Below are 18959 nucleotides of genomic sequence, written 5' to 3'. Positions count from 1 at the left end.
GTTGTTTCCTTTGTTATTATTTTCTCCCATTCTGAGGGCTGTCTTTTCACCTTCTTGTCGTTTCCTTTGCTGTGCAAAAGCTTTCAAGTTTAATCAGGTCCCACTTGTTTACTTTCGTTTTTATTTCCATTACTCTAGGAGGTGGGTCATAGAGTATCTTGCTTTGATTTATGTCATCGAGTGTTCTGCCTATGTTTTCCTCTAAGAGTTTTATAGTTTCTGGTCTTACATTTCGGGCTTTAATCCATTTTGAGTTTATTTTCATGTAGGTGTTAGGAAGTGTTCTAATTTCATTCTTTTACGTGTAGCTGTCCAGTTTTCCCAGCACCATTTATTGAAGAGCCTGTCTTTGCCCCATTGTAAATTTTTGCCTCCTTTGTCAAAAACAAGGGACCCATAGGTGCACGGGTTTATTTCTGGCCTTTCTATCTCGTTCCATTGGTCTATTTTTGTGCCAGTACCATACTGTCTTGATGACTGTTGCTTTGTAGTATAATCTGAAGTCAGGAAGGTTGATAACTCCATTCTTTCTCAGGACTGCGTTGGCTATTCAGGATCTTTTGTGTTTCCATATGAATTGTGAAATATCTTGTTCTAGTTCTGTGAAAAATGCCATTGGTTATTTGATAAGGATCACGTTGAATCTGTAGATTGCATTTGGTAGCATAGTCATTTTCACAATATTGATTCCTCCTACCCAGAAACATGGAAGATGGCTCCCTCTGTTTGTGTCATCTTTGATTTCTTTCATCAGTGTCTTACACTTTTCTGTGTACAGTTCTTTTGTGTCCTTAGGTAAGTTTATTCCTAGATATTTAATTTTTGTTGTTGCAATGGTGAATGGGATTGATTCCTTAATTTCTCTTTATGATTTTTCATTGTTAGTATATAGAAATGCAAGTGATTTCTGTGGATTGATTTTGTATCCTGCAACTTTGCTAAATTCACTGATTAGCTCTAGTCATTTTCTGATACTGTCTTTAGGGTTTTCTATGTACAGTATCATGTCATCTGCAAACAGAGCTTGACTTCTTTTCTGATCTGAAGTCCTTTTGTTTCTTTTTCTTCTCTGATTACTGTAGCTAGGACTTCCAGAACTCTGTTGAATAATAGTGATGAAAGTGGACACCCTTATCTTGTTCGTGATCTTAGGGGGAATGTGCCGGGGAATCAACCTGAAGAGATGGATGGTGTTGGAGAGTAATGAGACAGCCTCTCAGTTTTCTTTTGGACTGCCTGTTTATTTCAAGTTTAAGATTCTGTTTTATTCTTTTACAAAAACATTAGACCAGAGGTTTGACATTTTCAGATCCCCCTCTCCCAGATTATTATCTCCATAAATCATTGTTGCTCTTCAAACAGAGTCCTGCTTCAGTGATTCCCTGGGAATCAGGCTTATCATCTACTATCTACCTCCTCTAATATGTCCTGTAGTTAACGTGTGATTACATGCTAATCACAAGTTAACCCATGCTACATTGTAACTCATGCTACATTCCTCAGTTTACTACTTATCTTCCTAAATCCTGTTTGCCCCTAACATCCTGAGCTCACTATCTCTTAAAAAGGCTTCTAGGTGTAGTGTCTCTAAAAATTCCTAACTTCTATCAGCGATAGTAAAATGTGCTAACTTTACAGCATTCCTTAAAATCTTTAACTTCTAACTGTTTTAATTATTTCTAAGCCCTAAATTCATGGACCTGACATTCCAGGTTCCTATCTCTTCAACGCTGGGCTGGAAGAAACACAAGCTGGAATCAAGATTGCCAGAAGAAATATCAATAACCTCAGGTATGCAGATGGCACGACCCTTATGGCAGAAGGTGAAGAGGAACTAAAAAGCCTCTTGATGGAAGTCAAAGAGGAGAGTGAAAAAGTTGGCTTAAAGCTCAACATTCTGAAAACAAAGATCATGGCATCCAGTCCCATCACTTCATGGGAAATAGATGGGGAAACAGTGGAAACAGTGTCAGACGTTATTTTTGGGGGGGCTCCAAAGTCACTGCAGATGGTGACTGCAGCCATGAAATTAAAAGATGCTTACTCCTTGGAAGGAAAGTTATGACCAACTTAGATAGCATATTGAAAAGCAGAGACATTACTTTGCCAACAATCGTCTGTCTAGCCAAGGCTGTGGTTTTTCCAATGGTCATGTGTGGATGTGAGAGTTGGACTGTGAAGAAAGCTGAGCACCAAAGAATTGATGCTTTTGAACTGTGGTGTTGGACAAGATTCTTGAGAGTCATTTGGACTGCAAGGAGATCCAACCGGTCCATTCTGAAGGAGATCAGCCCTGGGAATTCTTTGGAAGGAATGATGCTAAAGCTGAAAATCCAGTACTTTGGCCACCTCATGCAAAGAGTTGACTCATTGGAAAAGACTCTGATGTTGGGAGGGATTGGGGGCAAGAGGAGAAGGGGGCGACAGAGGATGAGATGGCTGGATGGCATCACTGACTTGATGGACATGAGTCTCAGTGAACTCCAGGAGTTGGTGATCGACAGGGAGGCCTGGCGTGCTGCGATTCATGGGGTGGCAAAGAGTCGGACACGACTGAGCAGCTGAACTGAACTGAAGCCCTAAATTCAGTAAACTCCTTTGCCATAAACATTTTCCTCACAATTAAGCTTCAGATAGCAATCCCTCCCATGGCCTCAAGCTCGGCCTATGTGGTCATCCTGGAACACTCTTTTGTAAGTCCTTAAACAAATGTCAATGATTAACTTTATGAATTATTCTCTGAGCACAGCTGCAGAAGGCTTTGTGCCTTCTCATGCTCCTCTCAAGAACAATAAGCACCTTAGTATTCCTTTTCAGTCAACTCAGCGGAGGAAAGGAAAAGAGAAGTCAGAATGACAAGGCCTACCTCCTTCATCCCAGGTCTGTGCCTGCGGAATGAGGAGAGGGGCTGGGGGCTGTGCCTCCATTTTGTCAGTAATGCCTAACGTGGCTCCCGACAGGAATGCTTTCAGTTTTTCACCATTGCGAAGAATGTTTGCTGTAGACTTACCATATATGCCCTTTACTGTGCTGAGGAAGGTTCCTTCTGTGCCCATTTTTTGAAGAGTTTTAATCATAAATTGGTGCTACATTTTGTCAAAGGCTTTTTCTGCATCCATTGAGATAAAGATCTTTTTTCCAATGTGTTAATCTGGTGTATCACATTGATTGATTTGCATATATTGAAAAATCCTTGCATTCCTGGTATAAAGCCAACTTGATCATGGTGTATGAGCTTTTTGATGTGTTGCTGAATTCTGTTAGCTAAAATTTTGTTGAGGACTTTGCATCTCTGTTCATCAGTACTATAGGCCTAGAGTGTTTTGTTGTTTTTTTTTAATTGTCTTTTTCTGGTTTTAGTATCAGGTTGCTGGTAACCTTGTAGTATGGGTTTGGAAGTGTTCCTTCCGCTGCAATTTTTGAAAGCATTTTAGAAGGATAGGTATTAGATGTTCTCAAAATATTTGATAGAATGCTCCTTTGAAGCCATCTGGTCCTGGGCTTTTGTTTTTTGGGAGATTTTTGATCTCAGGTTCAATTTCAGTGCTTGCCATTAGGTTGTTCATAATTTCTATTTCTTCCTGGTTCAGTCTTGAAAGATAGAAGTTTTCTAAGAATCTTTTAATTTCTTCCAGGTTATCCATTTCATGACCATAGTTGCTCATAATAGTCTCATAATCCTTTGTAGTTCTGAATTGTCTGAGGTAACCTCTCCATTTCTGATTTTGTTGATTTGATTTTTCTCTGTCTCTTTCTTGATGAATCTGGTTAAAGGTTTGTCAATTCTGTTTATCTTCTTGAAGAACCAGCTTTTAGTTTTATTCATCTTTATTATTGTCTTTTTTTCATTTCTTTTTCATTTACTTCTGTTTGGATGTTTGTGATTTCCTTCCTTCTACTAATTTCGGGGCTTTTCTTTTGTCTGCAGTTGTTTTGGGTGTAAAGTTAGGCTGTCTAGTCCGTATTTTTCTTGTTTCTTGAGGTAGGATTGTTTTGTCATGAACTTCCCTCTTGGAGCTGCTTTTGTGGCATCCCATGTTTTGAGTTGTCATATTTTCATTGTCATTTGTTTCTAGGAATTTTTTATTTCCCTTTTATCTTCTTCAGTAACCTGTTGGTGATTTAGAAACATGTTGTTTATCTCTGTGTGTTTGTGTTTCTTACAGTTTTTTTCTTGTAATTGATATTTGGTCTCATAGCATTGTGGTCGGAGGAGATGCTTGATACGATTTCAATTTTCTTAAATTTACTGAGGTGTGATTTGTGACCTAAGATGTGGTCTAGCTTGGAGAATGTTCCATGTGCCCTTGGGAAGAAGGTGTATTCTTCTGCATTTGGATGGAATGTCCTGAAGATATCAATGAGATCCATCTCATGTAATGTGTCATTTAAGACTTGTGTTTCCTTATTAGTTTTCTGCTTTGATGATCTATCTATTGGTGTGAGTGTGGCATTAGAGTCTTACTACTATTGTGTTACTGTCAGTTTCTCCTTTGGTGTCTGTCAGTGTTTGTCTTAGGTATCGAGGTGCTCCTATGTTGGGTGCATGGATATTTATAATTGTTATGTCTTCCTTTTGGACTGATCCCTTGATCATTCTGTAGTGTCCTTCCTTATCGCTTGTACTTGTCTTTATTTTAAGGTCTACTTTGTCTGATATGAGGATTGCTACTCCAGCTTTCTTTTCCTTCCCATTTGCATGCAATATATTTTTCCATCCTCTCCCTTTCAGTCTATATGTGTTGTTAGGTCTAAAGTGGGTTTCTTGTAGACAGCATATATATGAGTCTTGCTTTTCTATCCATTCAGCCAGTCTGTGTCTTTTGGTTGGAGCATTTAATCCATTTACATTTAAAGTAATTATTGCTCTATATGTTGCTCTTGCCATTTCCTTAATTGTTTGGGGTTGATTTTTTAGATCTTTTTTCTTCTGTTCTATTTCTTGACTGTATCAGTCCTTTTAACATTTGTTGTAAAGCTGGTTTGGTGGTACTGAATTCTCTTAACTTTTGCTTGTCTGAAAAGGTTTTTATTTCTCCATCACTTTTGAATGAGATCCTTTCCAGGTACAGTAATCTTGGTTGTAGATTTTTCCCTTTCAGTACTTGAGATATATCCTACCATTCCCTTCTGGCCTGCAGAGTTTCTGCTGAAAGATAGCTGTCAAGTGTATGGGGTTTCCCTTGGATGTTACTTGTGGCTTCTCCCTTGCTGCTTTGAATATTCTTTCTTTGTGTTTAGTCTTTGTTACTTCGATTAGTGTGTGTCTTGGCGTGTTTCTCCTTGCGTGGATCCTGTATGGGACTCTGTGAGCCTCTTGGACTTGATTGACTGTTTCCTTTTCCACGTTGGGGAAGTTTTGAACTATAATCTCTCAAAATTTTTCTCATACCCTTTCTTTTTTTCTCATTCTTCTGGGGCCCCTCTAATTTGAATGTTGGTGCCTTTGCTGTTGTCCCAGAGGTCTCCGAGACTATCCTCGGTTATTTTCTTTCTTTTAATTCTTCTAGGTTTTGTTAATTGATTCTTGCATTTTCTCCGTTTTGTTTTCAAGGTTTTTGATTCTCTTTACTATCCTTATTCTGAACTGTTTTTCAGGTAGTTTGTCTATTTCCTCTTCATTTATTTGGAATTCTGTGTTTCTGGTTTGCTCCTTCATCTGTGTAGTATTTCTCTGCCTTTTCATAATTTTTTCTGAACTTGTTGTGTTTGAAGTCTCCTTTTCCCAGGCTTCAAGCGAAGTTGAATTCTTTCATTGAAGAAGGTTGAATTCTTTCTTTTGGTTTCTGCCCTCCTAAGGCTGGTCCAGTGGTTGTGTAAGCTTTGTGTAGAGTGAGATTTGTGCTGAGTTTCTGTTTGTTTGTGTTTCCTCTCCTGGGTAAGGCTGAGTGAGGTGGTAATCCTATCTGCTGATGATTGAGTTTGTACTTGTGTTTTGTTTGTTGTTTAGCTGAGGCGTCCTGCACAGGGTGCTGCTGGTGGTTGGGCGATGCTGGATCTTGTGTTCAAGTCGTTTCCTGTGTGTGATTCTCACTATTTGATACTCCCTACGGCTATTCTCTGGTAGTCTAGGGTCTCGGAGTCAGTGCTCCTACTCCAGAGGTTCAGGACTTGATCTCTGGTCAGAAACAAAGATTCCACAAGTGGTTTGTTATGGCATTAAGTGAGATTAAAACAAATATCCAACAATGAGAAACCAAAGATGAACCCCAGACAAATGGCAGTTACAAAATCAGGCAAATAATAGTTAAAATAATGGAATATACACATCTATTGATTTTTGATTGATGTGATAAGTTTCCATTATCCTGAAAGCCCCATTATAATGTATGCCGTCTGCTACATGATGGTGTCATTAATTTTCTTTATTGGGTTTTTGCTTGAGGACCGTGTCGCTTCCAGTGCATCCAGCCCTGCACAGTATAAGGCTTCCACAGTGACTCAAGGATCTCATAACAAAGCCTGTATCATGCTTTTTATGATACTCTATTTTTTTCACTATGGCTGCCAGCATTTGGTGGGTGATTCTTACCATCACGTGGTTCTTGGCAGCTGTGCCAAAGTGGTGTAGTGAAGCTATCGAGAAGAAAGCCTTGCTCTTTCATGCCAGTGCGTGGGGCATCCCTGGAACGCTGACCGTCATCCTCTCAGCGATGAATAAAATTGAAGGTGACGGTATCAGTGGCGTGTGTTTTGTTGGCCTCTGCGATGTTGATGCCCTGAGGTATTTTGTTCTTGCACCCCTCTGCCTGTGTGTGGTAGTTGGGGTTTCACTCCTTTTGCTGCTGCTGCTGCTAAGTCGCTTCAGTCGTCTCCAACTCTGTGCGACCCCATAAACACCAGCCCACCAGGCTCCCCTGTCCCTGGGATTCTCCAGGCAAGAACACTGGAGTGGGTGGCCATTTCCTTCTCCAATGCATGAAAGTGACAAGTAAAAGTGAAAAATGAAAGTGAAGTTGCTCAGTCGTGTCAGACTCTTCACGATCCCGAGGACTGCAGCCCACCAGACTCCTCCATCCATGGGATTTTCCAGGCAAGAGTACTGGAGTGGGGTGCCGTTGCCTCCGGCATTATATCCCTGAATAGAGTGCGAGTTGAGATTCCATTAGAAAAGGAAAACCAGGATAAACTGGTGAAGTTTCTGATCCGGATTAGTGTTTTCAGCACTCTGTATCTTGAACCACTCAGGGTTGTAATTGGATGCTACTTTTATGAGCAAACTTACCATGGCATCTGGGAAACAACGTGGATACAAGAATGCTGCAGAGAAGATCACATTCCATGTCCATATCAGGTTAGGGAAACCTTGTTCTAAATTTCAAAATATTTAACAGTGAACAGAGCTCATCTTAGCTTGTTGTTGTTTTTTTTTTAACTCTTCATGAAAAACCTGAACTTTAAAATTTTAAAGTGAAGTTAATGAACAAATTTATTGTGGTAAGAATGTGATACACTCGTTTCTGTTAACATCTTCCTTTCAAAAGATCACTTTCTTGAGTCCAAGCCATGGGCTTTTAAGCAGTTTACTTCTGATATCACAAAATAGTTGCTTGTTGATTACTTAGAAGTCTGCAGGTTTGAGGGGAAGATGTTGATTAAAAGACAGTGTCTGTGGAAATTTTACTGATACTTAGAACAGGAGTTTTAACAGTTTTGGAAAACATTCGAATGCATTTGTACAAACAGTTTCATCTCTTAGTTGGTCTTAGTTTTTCTTTTTTGCATACTGAATATTTTGTGATTTACCTTTTAATTTAAAGAGATCAGATAATCATAGAATTTTAGATCTAGAGAGGACCTGAGAGATGATTTATTCCAGTTCCCTCTGTAATTTAGAGTTCTTAAACATCTGTCTCATTTGAGGCTTAGAAATGTTAAGTGGCTTGCTTACTTTATTAAAGTACTTATGCATTATAGATAACTTCTGTTTACTTGTCTCTTTCCCCTAGTAGAGTTCCCCTAGTGAACTCTTTAAACGCAGGAACATGTTTTTCAAAGCATGTTTTATAGGTTAGTAGATGATGGCACTGAGAATGGGAATGTGTAGATTGAGAAGAAAAGACATTTTTGAGAAACGTTCCAGTTTTCCTGGAAACAGGAGTGTGTGATTAGCACATAGTCAATTCTTGTAAATACTTCATACTGAAAATGCCAGCTCCTTTTTCATTTTGTGGTATAAATAATTCTACACAAAATTACATTTTAATTATTATATCATCATCATTTATATTATATATAATATAATATTATAATATTACAAATATTCGCTGCTGGCTTTTAAAAAACCTGTAATTAAGGGACCAGAAAAAATGAATAATTGAAATTTTAGTACATTTCTTGATAGAATTGCTTATTAAAAACTCTGAATATGAGTTTTCAGGCCTGAAGCTAAGTAATCAAATTTTGCCTCTAATGAGAGAGAAAGAGAGGATTGAATTACATCATGTGCTTCTCCATGTAAGGTTTCTAGGATTCCCAATATATATTATCTTAGGACTATAAAAGAAATAATGTTTGGCTCTGAAAGAATGACCTGAAAAATACCAGACCTCAAACATGTAAATCAGTAAATTGGAGTAGTTGTGATGCTACGACTTTTCTAAGAATCTTTAGCATCTTTAGAACCAGTTTGAGCTATATAAAAATCTGTGTGTGTATTCATTTGTTTACAGTCATAGCTGCTATAAATGGTTTTAATTTCCACAACTTACAGAAATAATGTTGGATTTCCAACATCCTAGAAAGAATAGAAAATGGTATAATAACTAACGGAGTTATTAAGGTATAAAGTCTGGGTCAGGAATCCTGGCTTCATATCTCACTCTTATTATTTACTAGTTTTATAGTTTTTGATCAGCTTCACCTCTTTCCACTTCAATTGCTCATCTATAGAATGAGTAATGGAATCTCATAGTAATAAAAGAGAAATCGTGTTAGATAGAAATAGTAGTAGACTCTGTCTCCTCTGCATGCAGTTAGAAGAGTGCCTTCTGTATAAGAAGTGCTCGACTGTTTGTCCTGTTACTCATTTTTTCATTTATTGTTGCTGCTGTTGCTGGTATTTACACACACACGTGCGTACATAAACTGTTTTTTAAACCATTCAGTACGAAACTTTAGCAAATGCCATGTTGAAGTTACTGAGAATATACATGACAGTGTGTGTAGCACCAACTTGTTCATTGTAACTGCAGTAGAGAGATTTAATGGACAAATGCACTTTAATGCCTTTACTCATTCTTTTACTGAGGGACATAGAGTTCCAAGTGTTTTACTGTTGTGATACCTATGTTCCTTGTACATCACCAAGAATGTTCATGGGTTGGATACCTAAAAGTGTAGTCGTGGCATTTTAATATACAGGCATCTTCAGCTCAAGTGGTCCTTTTAATTTCCACTGGCAGTATAGAGTTGGGATTCCCCATTGCGCCCCATCTTGGTGTTCTCAGGCTTTAGAGTTTTTGTCAACCTTTGAGACAGTATCTCAAGCCTGTCTTGATTTTTGTTTTTATTTCCCTTGTGCCTCGGTGTTTGCCTATGTTTATTGGCTGTTTGGGGTTTGTCTTCTGTGATTGGCCTATTTGTTGCCTTTGTCCTCTGCTCTGTCAGGTTATTTGCCTTTTGTTGTTATTCTTGTTTTAATTCTTCTTCAGTTACTTGCATTGCACATATCTTCTCCTGCTCTCTAGCTTGTCTTTTCACTTTGTGTTTTCTTTGCGTTTTGTGTTTAAGAAATCCCTGCCTGCCTCTAAAAATCATCAAAATGGTCTGCTGTTTTCTTCCAGCAGTTTTTTCTATTTGATCTTTAATTCACGACTCTAATCTCTTGAAATTAATTTTTATCTATGTTATGAGTACCAATTTTAGTTTTTCATATAAATGGTGCATCCGTTTATCAAATAGCCCATGTAAATACTAGTGCATTACTGTAATATACAAGTTCCATTTTTAGGCTCCCTTATTTACTGCTCTGTTTGAACAACCTTGTTTCAATCCCACATTTCCTCTACCTTATGCATCTTGAAAATTATTTTAACTGTTCCTGGCACTCTTCTGTTTGAATTTTGGAATAATTTTTTCATGAGAATCAGGTTGTATTTTGTTGAAATTGTTTTAGGTTTTAACTGAATGCAGGGGAAATTTCTATCTTTGTGATACTGAGTTTTAGTATCTTTTTGTTTCTTTATGTGTGTATTCATTAATTTGTTCCTAGGTACCTTACAGTGTTTGTTTCAATTGTGAATGAGATCTTTTCTAGTTGGTTATTGCTGGTCTCCAAGAATGCCACTGAGTTTTATATATTGACCTTATCTTGAGCATCCCTGCTGAACTCTCCTGCTAGCTCTAATTGTGTGTAAATTCTCATATGTCTTCTTTGTAGAAATCCTGTTGGTGCAAGCAAGGCCAAGTTCATATCTCACATTCCAGTTCCTATGTTCCATTTAAGATTTTTGTGCCTATACTCATGAGAGATACAGACTGCGACAGTACTAGTTTTTCTTTTCTTGCCACGTATTTTTCCTTTCTGGTGTCAAGGATGTAACAGCGTCATCAAGTGAGGTCTTTTCCTCCTGTTCTTTGAAACAGTTTTTACAATGAATAGGGACTGTCTGCTCGTTGAAAGAGTCGGTATTTCATCCTGTAAAAATCCTCTGTCATGGTATCTTTGAAGTAGAGAGAGAAATTTCATCTTTCCAAACCGGAACTCTGCGATTCTCCGTTCCTCCCTGTCTCCTGGCCTTCGGCAACCACTGTTCTACTTCATTTCTCTGTGACTGTGACTGCTCTGGGTGCCTCATGTGAATGAAACTCAGACACTAGAATTACAGTGTTAGTTTTCCTTCAGGATTTCACTGGAGAGGAATGTTAGACAGACTTGTAGACTGAGCCGAGAGCTATTGAATTCCTATTTGAAGTAATATCCATACATAATCGAATGCGATTTTCTGTTACTGAGCATGCCTCAAAGAATGCGTGTCAAGTTTTGAGGATAATTCCTAATGAGAGGCTTTTAAAATGTATTAAGCAATGATGTGATCCTTGAAGTAGCCTCCTCAGGTGTCTTGGAGAACATAATATTTGAATAAATGTTCACGTGAATATCGGTGGGGTTTCTATCAGTGTCATTTCTTATTAATGAAACTTTCAAACATTTGAAAATTGTTTGCGGTAGTAGATCACATTGTTTCAAAATACCCAGTTGGGTTTCAAGTAAGTTGCACGTATTTAAGTCCCTGATTTGAAGAAAAGTGGGCTTGTGTAAAGTATTTTAAAATATTTAAAATGAATGTCCTTGCTGAAAACAGGAATTCACTGTTGGATTTTAAAATGCTTTACACCAACTGTTTTCTACAAGAACACTTTTTAAAAAATGTGTGTTAAATAATTCTTGAGAAGGTAATATTTAATGTCTGAAAAGAGTTGGTCATGAACTGTAGCTTGAGTTTTCAGAATAATGTATATTGTACAGTTTAAAATCGGTAAAGTTTATTCTTAGAATATGTGTCATCTTATGTATTATTTAAGTAACACTAATTTTCCAGGTACTTAGTTATTATTATTTTTTCCTTTTAAAGTATTTCCTTGTATTTGTTTTGGGGCTACCTAGAGGCTCAAAGCACTTTATGAAAGAGTTAAACATTTCAAAGTTTGAAGATATTTCTAGAAAGCCATTCATATGTAACATATTTATTAAAAACATGGGATTTAAAGTCCCATCTGTAACATTTTGAGTCTCCGTTTCCTCATGTAAATATAGGGAATCATATGTTAAATACAGTAATATCTACCTCATAGGTGGCTGTGAAGATTAAATGAGAAAATAAAGTTCAGCCTCTTACTAGAATGCCATGCACAAAGAAAAATTTCATTATTCTGTTGTTGCAAGTACATAATTCCTGAGGTTTAAAAAAGAATTGTTTTTATATTCTGTATTAGAATCATCATTTTGTCTTTTAAACATTGATTTTCAAAAGAACATGTGTCCTTTCCTAAAGTTTCCCCCTTTGTTTTTTTTCCTCTTTCATCCATCTAATCCAATTACATATGTCCCTAAGAATTTTGATACTAGAACCTGTGTTTCATAAATAGAAATGTGTTACGGTAAGAGAAGCAGCTTAGCCAAGACTGTCAAGTTCAGAGTAGAGTCATTTGTAGAATTTTTTTAAAAAATTATTTGTGTAGAAAACAAACAAAAAACCCATGATTTCTCTTTTCAGCCACAGAAGGCAGCCCATCTGTTGTTTATCTAATCTCGATTCGGAAACCTACTAAAATAGAATAATAGCATCCTATCTAACTTATGATTTTAGCTTCATTTTCTGATAACAGTGTTTCCCCTTCACCAGACAATACCAAAAGGAATCAGCATTGTTTATGAAAGGACCATAAGGAAATGGGTATGTTCTGCTCTTCCAACATGAATGGCAGCAAATAATTCTCTAAATATATAGTATATACTACTAATCTTTTTTTGTTCCTGCTACTAATGTTTAAAGTGGTAAGTATCCTGCCTGTGACTTGCTAACACCAAACTGATTTTTCCGCAAAATTGTTCAGTGCCTGTAATAGAGGGAAAGAGGGAGAGTTACAGAGAAATTATTCTAAGTCTCTTACAGGAAAATATTTTGACATATTATAGTTTAGAAGTATCGACTATTAAATTTATTTTCGAAGTATTGATACTATTAGGTACAGGCTGCAAAATGCTACCAAGGGGCACTTTTGGATAAATACTTTAAAATATGCAAGTCATTTTGGCCTCTGCTAAACAGACTAAATAGCTTAAGCCATGAGTTCCGTTTTAGTCTTAACTCAGATAAACTGGTGGTGGTGGTGGTGGTGGTCATTCACGAAGTCGTGTCGGGCTCTTTGTGACCCGTGAACTGCAGCACGCCAGGCTTCCCTGTCCTTCACTATCAAAGAGCCCCGTCTTCGTCTCTTTTGGGCTGCTGTTACAAAACCCGTAGACTAGCTGATAAACAACAGAAAGTTGTTTCTTGTAGGCCTGGAGGCTGGGGAGTCCCAAGATCACCAGCAGGTGCCACGTCTGGTGAGGCCTGTTTCCTGGTTCCTAGACTGCCTGCTGCTTCTCCCTGTTCTCACAGCACGGGAGCCCATTCCCTCCTGGCCTGACCCCTCCCAAGTGCCTGCCTCCTAGGATCATCACCACGTGCGGGGTGAAGTTTGAGGGCCCGTAAACCATCAGGCCGTTGCAATCCCTAGGTATACCCTGCATTGTTTCAGTCCTTTGAAATAATTCGAGCTTTCCTAATGGCCCAGTATATATTCCTTTTGTTATACGTTCCTTGGGCTCTTGAAAATAACATGTATCCGTGGGAACACAATCTTCCGTGTGTATAAGTTACATCAGGTTTGTCACTCATGTAATTCAGACTCCGGTAGCCACGCTGAGTAAAAGCAGAAGTAGGTGAAATTACCTGTAATACATTTTATTTTAACACACCCCAAATATTATCATTTCAGTGTGTAACCAACATGATAAAACCTAATGAAATAGTTCACATTCTTTTTTTCACGCCAAGTCTTTAATATCCAGTGTGTGTTTCAGGCTTGCAGCGCATCTCATTGTAGAGCCAGCCGCATTTCAGGTATTCATGGCTTGTTGGGTTCACATTCGCAGACACGGCGTGTGTTTTACATTCAAGCCTAACTTAGTACTCTTACCACCTCCCTGACACAGCTGTTCCCTCCTTGTCACTGTTCTCCTTTAAACTGTTGATATATTTTTGGCGTTAACATCAGTTTTGTAGAGTTAACATTCACTCTCACAGTTACCTCATTGTTGGTCTTTACTTGTTTTTTATATTTCCATCAGAGACTACTTTTCTTTTTCCCAAAGCACTGCCTTAATATTTTCTTTAGTTCATGTGTGTGGGTGATGAGTTGTGTCATTTCCATTTGCCCTAAAAGTCTTTCTTTTGCTTTCACGTTTGAAGAGTGTTTTTGTTGGGTGTAGAATTCCACGTTGGTGCTTATTTGCTTTTCAGCACTTTACAGATGCCAGTCCATGATCTTCTGACTTCCTTGTTCTGGGAAAGTCAGCTCTCAGTGCTTTTGTGCCATTCAAAGCCACACCTTTTTTCCTCTGAGCACTTGAACATTTTCTTTTTGCCTTAGGCACCCGCAGAGCTGCTGAAACCAATGTGTGGTTTTCATTTTTGAGTCACTGGTCTGATTCTTGAACCAACTCCCTGTCAATCAGTTCAGTCGCTCAGTGTCTGACCCCTTGCGACCCCACAGACTGCAGCATGCCAGGCTTCCCTGTCCATCACCAACTCCCGGAGCATGCTCAAGCTCATGTCCTTCGAGTCGGTGATGCCATCCAACCAGCTCATCCTCTGTCGTCCCCTTCTCCTCCTGCCTTCAGTCTTCCCCATCATCAGGTTCTTTTCCAATGAGTCAGTCCTTCGCATCAGGTGGCCAAAGTATTGGAGCTTCAGCATCAGTCTTTCCAATGAATATTCAGGACTGATTTGGGTTAGGATTGACTGATTGGATCTCCTAGCAGTCCATGGGGCTCTCAAGAGTCTTCTCCAACTCCCCACTTCAGAAGCATTGATTCCTTGGCGTTCAGCCTTCTTCATGGGCCAACTCTCACATCCATACATGACTACTGGAAAAACCATAGCTCTGACTAAATGAATCTTTGTTGGCAAAGTTATGTCTCTGCTTTTTAATATGCTGTCTAGGTTTGTCATAGCTTTCCTTCCAAGGAGCAAGGATCTTTTAATTTCACCATCTGCAGTAATTTTGGAGCCCAAGAAAATAAAGTTTGTCACTGTTTCCATTGTTTCCCCACTTATTTGCCACGAAGTGATGGGGCCGGATGCCATGATCTTCATGTTTTGAATGTTGAGTTTTATGCCAGCTTTTTCACTCTCCCCTTTCACTTTCATTAAGAGGCTCTTTAGTTTCAACCCCTGGAGGCATTTCTTATTCCCCTTTCTGTCTTTTCTCTACCATGAGGGTCCCCATTGACAGTTTTTAACAACGTAGTGTAACGACAGGCTCCTTCAATATATTCTATACTTTTTCCCTCATATATATATATATATATTTTAAACGATTGATCTTTCAGTTCACTGATCCTCTCCTCAGCTACGTCCAATCTGAAGTTAAGCCCAGAGACTGAGTTCTTACATTCAGTCACAGTTATTGTAAAGTTCTAGAGTCAGTTTTGATTCTCAGAAATGTTTCCTTTTTTCAAGTATATTTTCGAACTGGTGAGGTTTGCATCTGATTCCTCTAGCATACTCTAGCATGCTGATATACACCTGATGCCTCTGGATCTGATTCAGTTCCTTTTCTCTTGGTCCTCTTTGTTGTTACACCCTCTTTTGCTTTTTTGCTTGCACGTGGACATTATGTTTGGAAAACCCTAGAGGTTCTGAGTGATGCTGCCTTCTCCAGAGTTTCCTCTGATGCAGGCCTCCAGTGGGGACAGAGCTGTCTGTTCACTCTGGGCCTGAGGGACTTGAAGCTGGGGGGTCCTTGTAAGCTCAGTCTCAGCAGCCTTCACCCACCTTCTCCCGCAACCCCAGGGAGGAGCTTTCCAGCATCTCAGTCTGGAAGCCTGGGGTGCCTCCCTTCTCAGCATGTTTTGAAGCTCACCGACTGTCTCCTGAACACCACGAGGTGGCTGATACTCAGCGCTTAGCCGGTTTGGGCAGAGTGTTGGGTACGTTTTCTGACATCTGGACTGACTCATCAGGCCTGCGCTCGAATTTTTGTCTCCCCAGCCCAAGGAACCTTCCAGAGCTGTGTTAGCCAGCCCCCTCTGCTTGACCTTTTCCCTGCCTTTTCTTCGCAGAGTGGGCTTTGCTCAGATGCCCCGAGGGAAGGAGCAGCCCTCTCAGTCTCTAGCTCCCTCACTGGGCTTCCCCTTTGTTTGAAATCTTGGATTGTGGCTGCCTAAGAACCTCTTTTAAACCGTATTTTTCTTTTCTAGCTCTTGGTAGGTGGACCTACCAGCTGCTTGCGTCTGTCACTGGAAGTGGGGACACCCTGGGGGTCTTCTGTCATCTGAAGCCACATGTAACAGGCCCAGCAATTGTATTGATCAAGGTTATTTGATACCGGGGAAAACAAGAACCAGGGGTCCTTGCTTGGTACCCATGGTTGTGTTTCTGATCAGAACCCCCAGCTTGCCTGGGCTGTTTCAGTGCCACATGAACTTGGGAAGGAGGTGGAGCAAGCGGCCCACGCGGCCTGGAGACAGAGGAGCCGGTCTGCCCTCTTCCCTTGCCCCTGCCGGCCCAGGGCAGGCCTTGCGATGCCAGGCTGCTGGTGGTGGAGGAGAAGGCTGAGGAGGGAGGGGTGACGTGACCTGTGTTCTGGGACATGGTCACATGTGGGTTTTCTTTTTCAGTTTGAAAAAATGACTGCTTTTAGTCCTCCCTCAAGTTTCACTTTAAGGTTGAAACTGAAGATTTTATCCTTAAAGTTGAGCACAGAGACTTTATGGTGTTTTTGAAAGCAACAGTTGAGGTTTAAAAACACATCTCAGAGAACTCCAATAGATAAAGCCGAAAACAGAACATGTTCAGGGTGAACTGCGGGTGGGACCCCCAAACTGCACTCTGTCTCTCCCATAGTGTGTAATCGCTGAGATGGGTGGCTATAGGACCCCAAGCACCCTGGGGACTTGAGGTCCTCAAGTGACAGCAGAGGTCCGGGCTGAGCCAGGAGCAGTGGGGCCTGTGCCCTGGTGAGTGGAGAGCCTCGAGGGTGGGAGTGGTGCCAGTAGAGGGGTGGGAGACTCGGGGGCGGAGGGTGGGGAGCACCTGGTGGGGTCTGGGAGGCACTGGCTGTCACGGCTCGAGGCAGGGACACCCCTGAACCTCCACTGTGCAGTCCCCACGGGGCAGAGTCGTCTGGCAGCTCAGGATCGAAGTTTAGAGGGTAAGTTCGCAGCAGGTTGAGTGAACCCCGGTATCCACTCTGGGTTCATTTTAGGTGCCTGGAGTGAGGTTGGTCAAGCCCTTGCTGAGCTCGAGTGAGGGAGTCTGACAGGGAGGACCGAGCTCAGGTTGAGAGTGAGGGGCAGCTAGTGTGGTGAGTCCTCCTCAGCCGGGTGGGATCTGGGGACACCCTTGACTTCAGGGGTGCCTTTCAGTAGCCTCCCTGGAGGGTTGTTTGGGGGTTATTGGGGGCAGAAGCCCGCTTAGAAGACGTGTTCATTCCCAGGGGTGGTGGTTTCTGAAGCAGTTTATACTGGTCGGTTCGACTGTGACCCAGTATCTTGCAGGGTCATGTTTTACAGGGGGCCTGAGCCGTGGGCACGGCCTTCCTTCTCCCGCACCCCACACTCCCCTGTCATCTTTCTGGCAGCCCCTCCCCCCTCTCTGCACCCTTGATGGTGGGCCTGAGCCCAGCCCCCCTGTTACCACGGAGCCCCTTGTGACTGAGCGGGTTCCGGTTCCGGGCTCCTGGGAGACGTGCTGGAGGCAGAGCCTTGGTGCCATTTCTCCTTGAGACAGTGGTGCGGGTGGTCATAGTGTGAGAGCAGTGGTCCTAGTGTGAGAGCGGTGTGTGTGAGAGTGGTGTGTGAGAGCGGTTGTGTGAGAGCGGTGGTTGTAGTGTGAATAGTGGTGGTCGTAGTGAGAGATCGGTGGTGCTTGCTCGGGAGCCGAGGTATCCTACCGTGAAACAACGGTTGCCCCCGAGTGGGGGGCTGCCCCCATCCGCGAGGATGGGTCGCCAAAGGGCCCACCTGTGGGCGTTATTCCAGTGCTGCAACCCCAAGGCACAGGCCAAGACAAGAAAGAACCTGGCCTCTGACCGAGTCCTGGAAGGAGAGTGGCCTGAGGTGAGAGCAGCCCGCAGCTGGGCCCGTCGGAATGGGCCTCACCTGGCAAAGCGTCAGGATTGTGTTTCATTTCAGTAGCATGGCTGTGGGCCCTGTCAGCCTGGGCGCTTTGGCCTTAGTGCGCAGCGTTGACCCCAGCAGTTTACCCTGTAAGACGCTGTGCAGGTGCTGCGTGGAGGGTGGGCGGGGACCCACAAGAAGGGAAACACTGGCTGGAGGAGTCACTGGGGCACGTGGACTGAGCTACTGAGTCAGTCCTTGACGCAGAAATGCTAAGCCTCTTAACGAGTCCCTTCTTCCAAAGAAAGCAGATACTGGCTGGAGTAGTCTCTGGGGCATGAGGATCGAGCTAGAGAGTCAGTCCTTGAAGTAGAAAGGCTAAGTGCATTAAGGTCTCCCATCTTCCAAAGCACAGAGCAGTGTGTCCAGTATTTTAATCACGGGTACCTGCTGCTTCCGTGTCTGACATACATCCTCATAGCTACACATGTCTACGACATGACTCTCATGAGTGCTGGGCACTGTTCCTGGTGCTGCACACTCAGTGTGTAGTAGGGGATACGTAGCCCAGGATTTTTTAATTTCTGCAGAGAAAAATAGAACGTGTGGTCAGCTTGAGCAAGTTCACCACGTGGACGGCCCCGCGTGCACGCAAATTGTGGCAAAATACATATAACATCAATTTTACATTTTAACCAGTGGATTGAATGACTGGGTGGCTTCCGTGGAGTCAGGCTAACAGATGACCTTGGGGTGCCATCTGCCTTTTTCCCAGAGGAACACTCCAAAGCCTGGTGGCTTCCCTTTTTTCTTCCTTCTCCCCAGTGGCTCTAGGTCACTGGTCTGTGTGTCCTTTAAGAATCTCTTTATCCACTTTGTTGTTAGGTTTATCTTTTGGAAAGCTTCTCAGACATCCTGGGCCTTGAGAAGGCAGGCTTGGATTCCGGGTTCTCCCCTACCGTGTGCCTGCCAGGTCGAGGGGGAGGCTGAAGGCCGGTGTGAATTATAGTGGTCTGTGTGGTCTTGGGGTCAGTGGAGCCCCTCTTCTCTGGAGGGGCTAGGAGAGCCTTTGTGTGGAACCTGGAGAGACTTGACAGGGCCAGTCTTGACAGTCTCACTGTCTTTTTAA

At 41.6% G+C, this 18959-nt stretch overlaps 1 pseudogene; it reads left to right on the top strand.

Annotated features, from left to right (window-relative positions):
• The first annotated feature begins 6283 nt into the window (after window positions 1-6283).
• LOC138429722 (frizzled-3-like) lies at window positions 6284-13199 on the top strand (annotated as a pseudogene).
• Window positions 13200-18959: the final 5760 nt, after the last annotated feature.

This window comes from Ovis canadensis, chromosome 24 (assembly GCF_042477335.2).
Source record: "Ovis canadensis isolate MfBH-ARS-UI-01 breed Bighorn chromosome 24, ARS-UI_OviCan_v2, whole genome shotgun sequence".
Lineage (NCBI taxonomy): Eukaryota > Metazoa > Chordata > Mammalia > Artiodactyla > Bovidae > Ovis > Ovis canadensis.
Note: the sequence above shows the minus strand (reverse complement) of the source record. Positions and strands in the feature narration are given on the sequence as shown.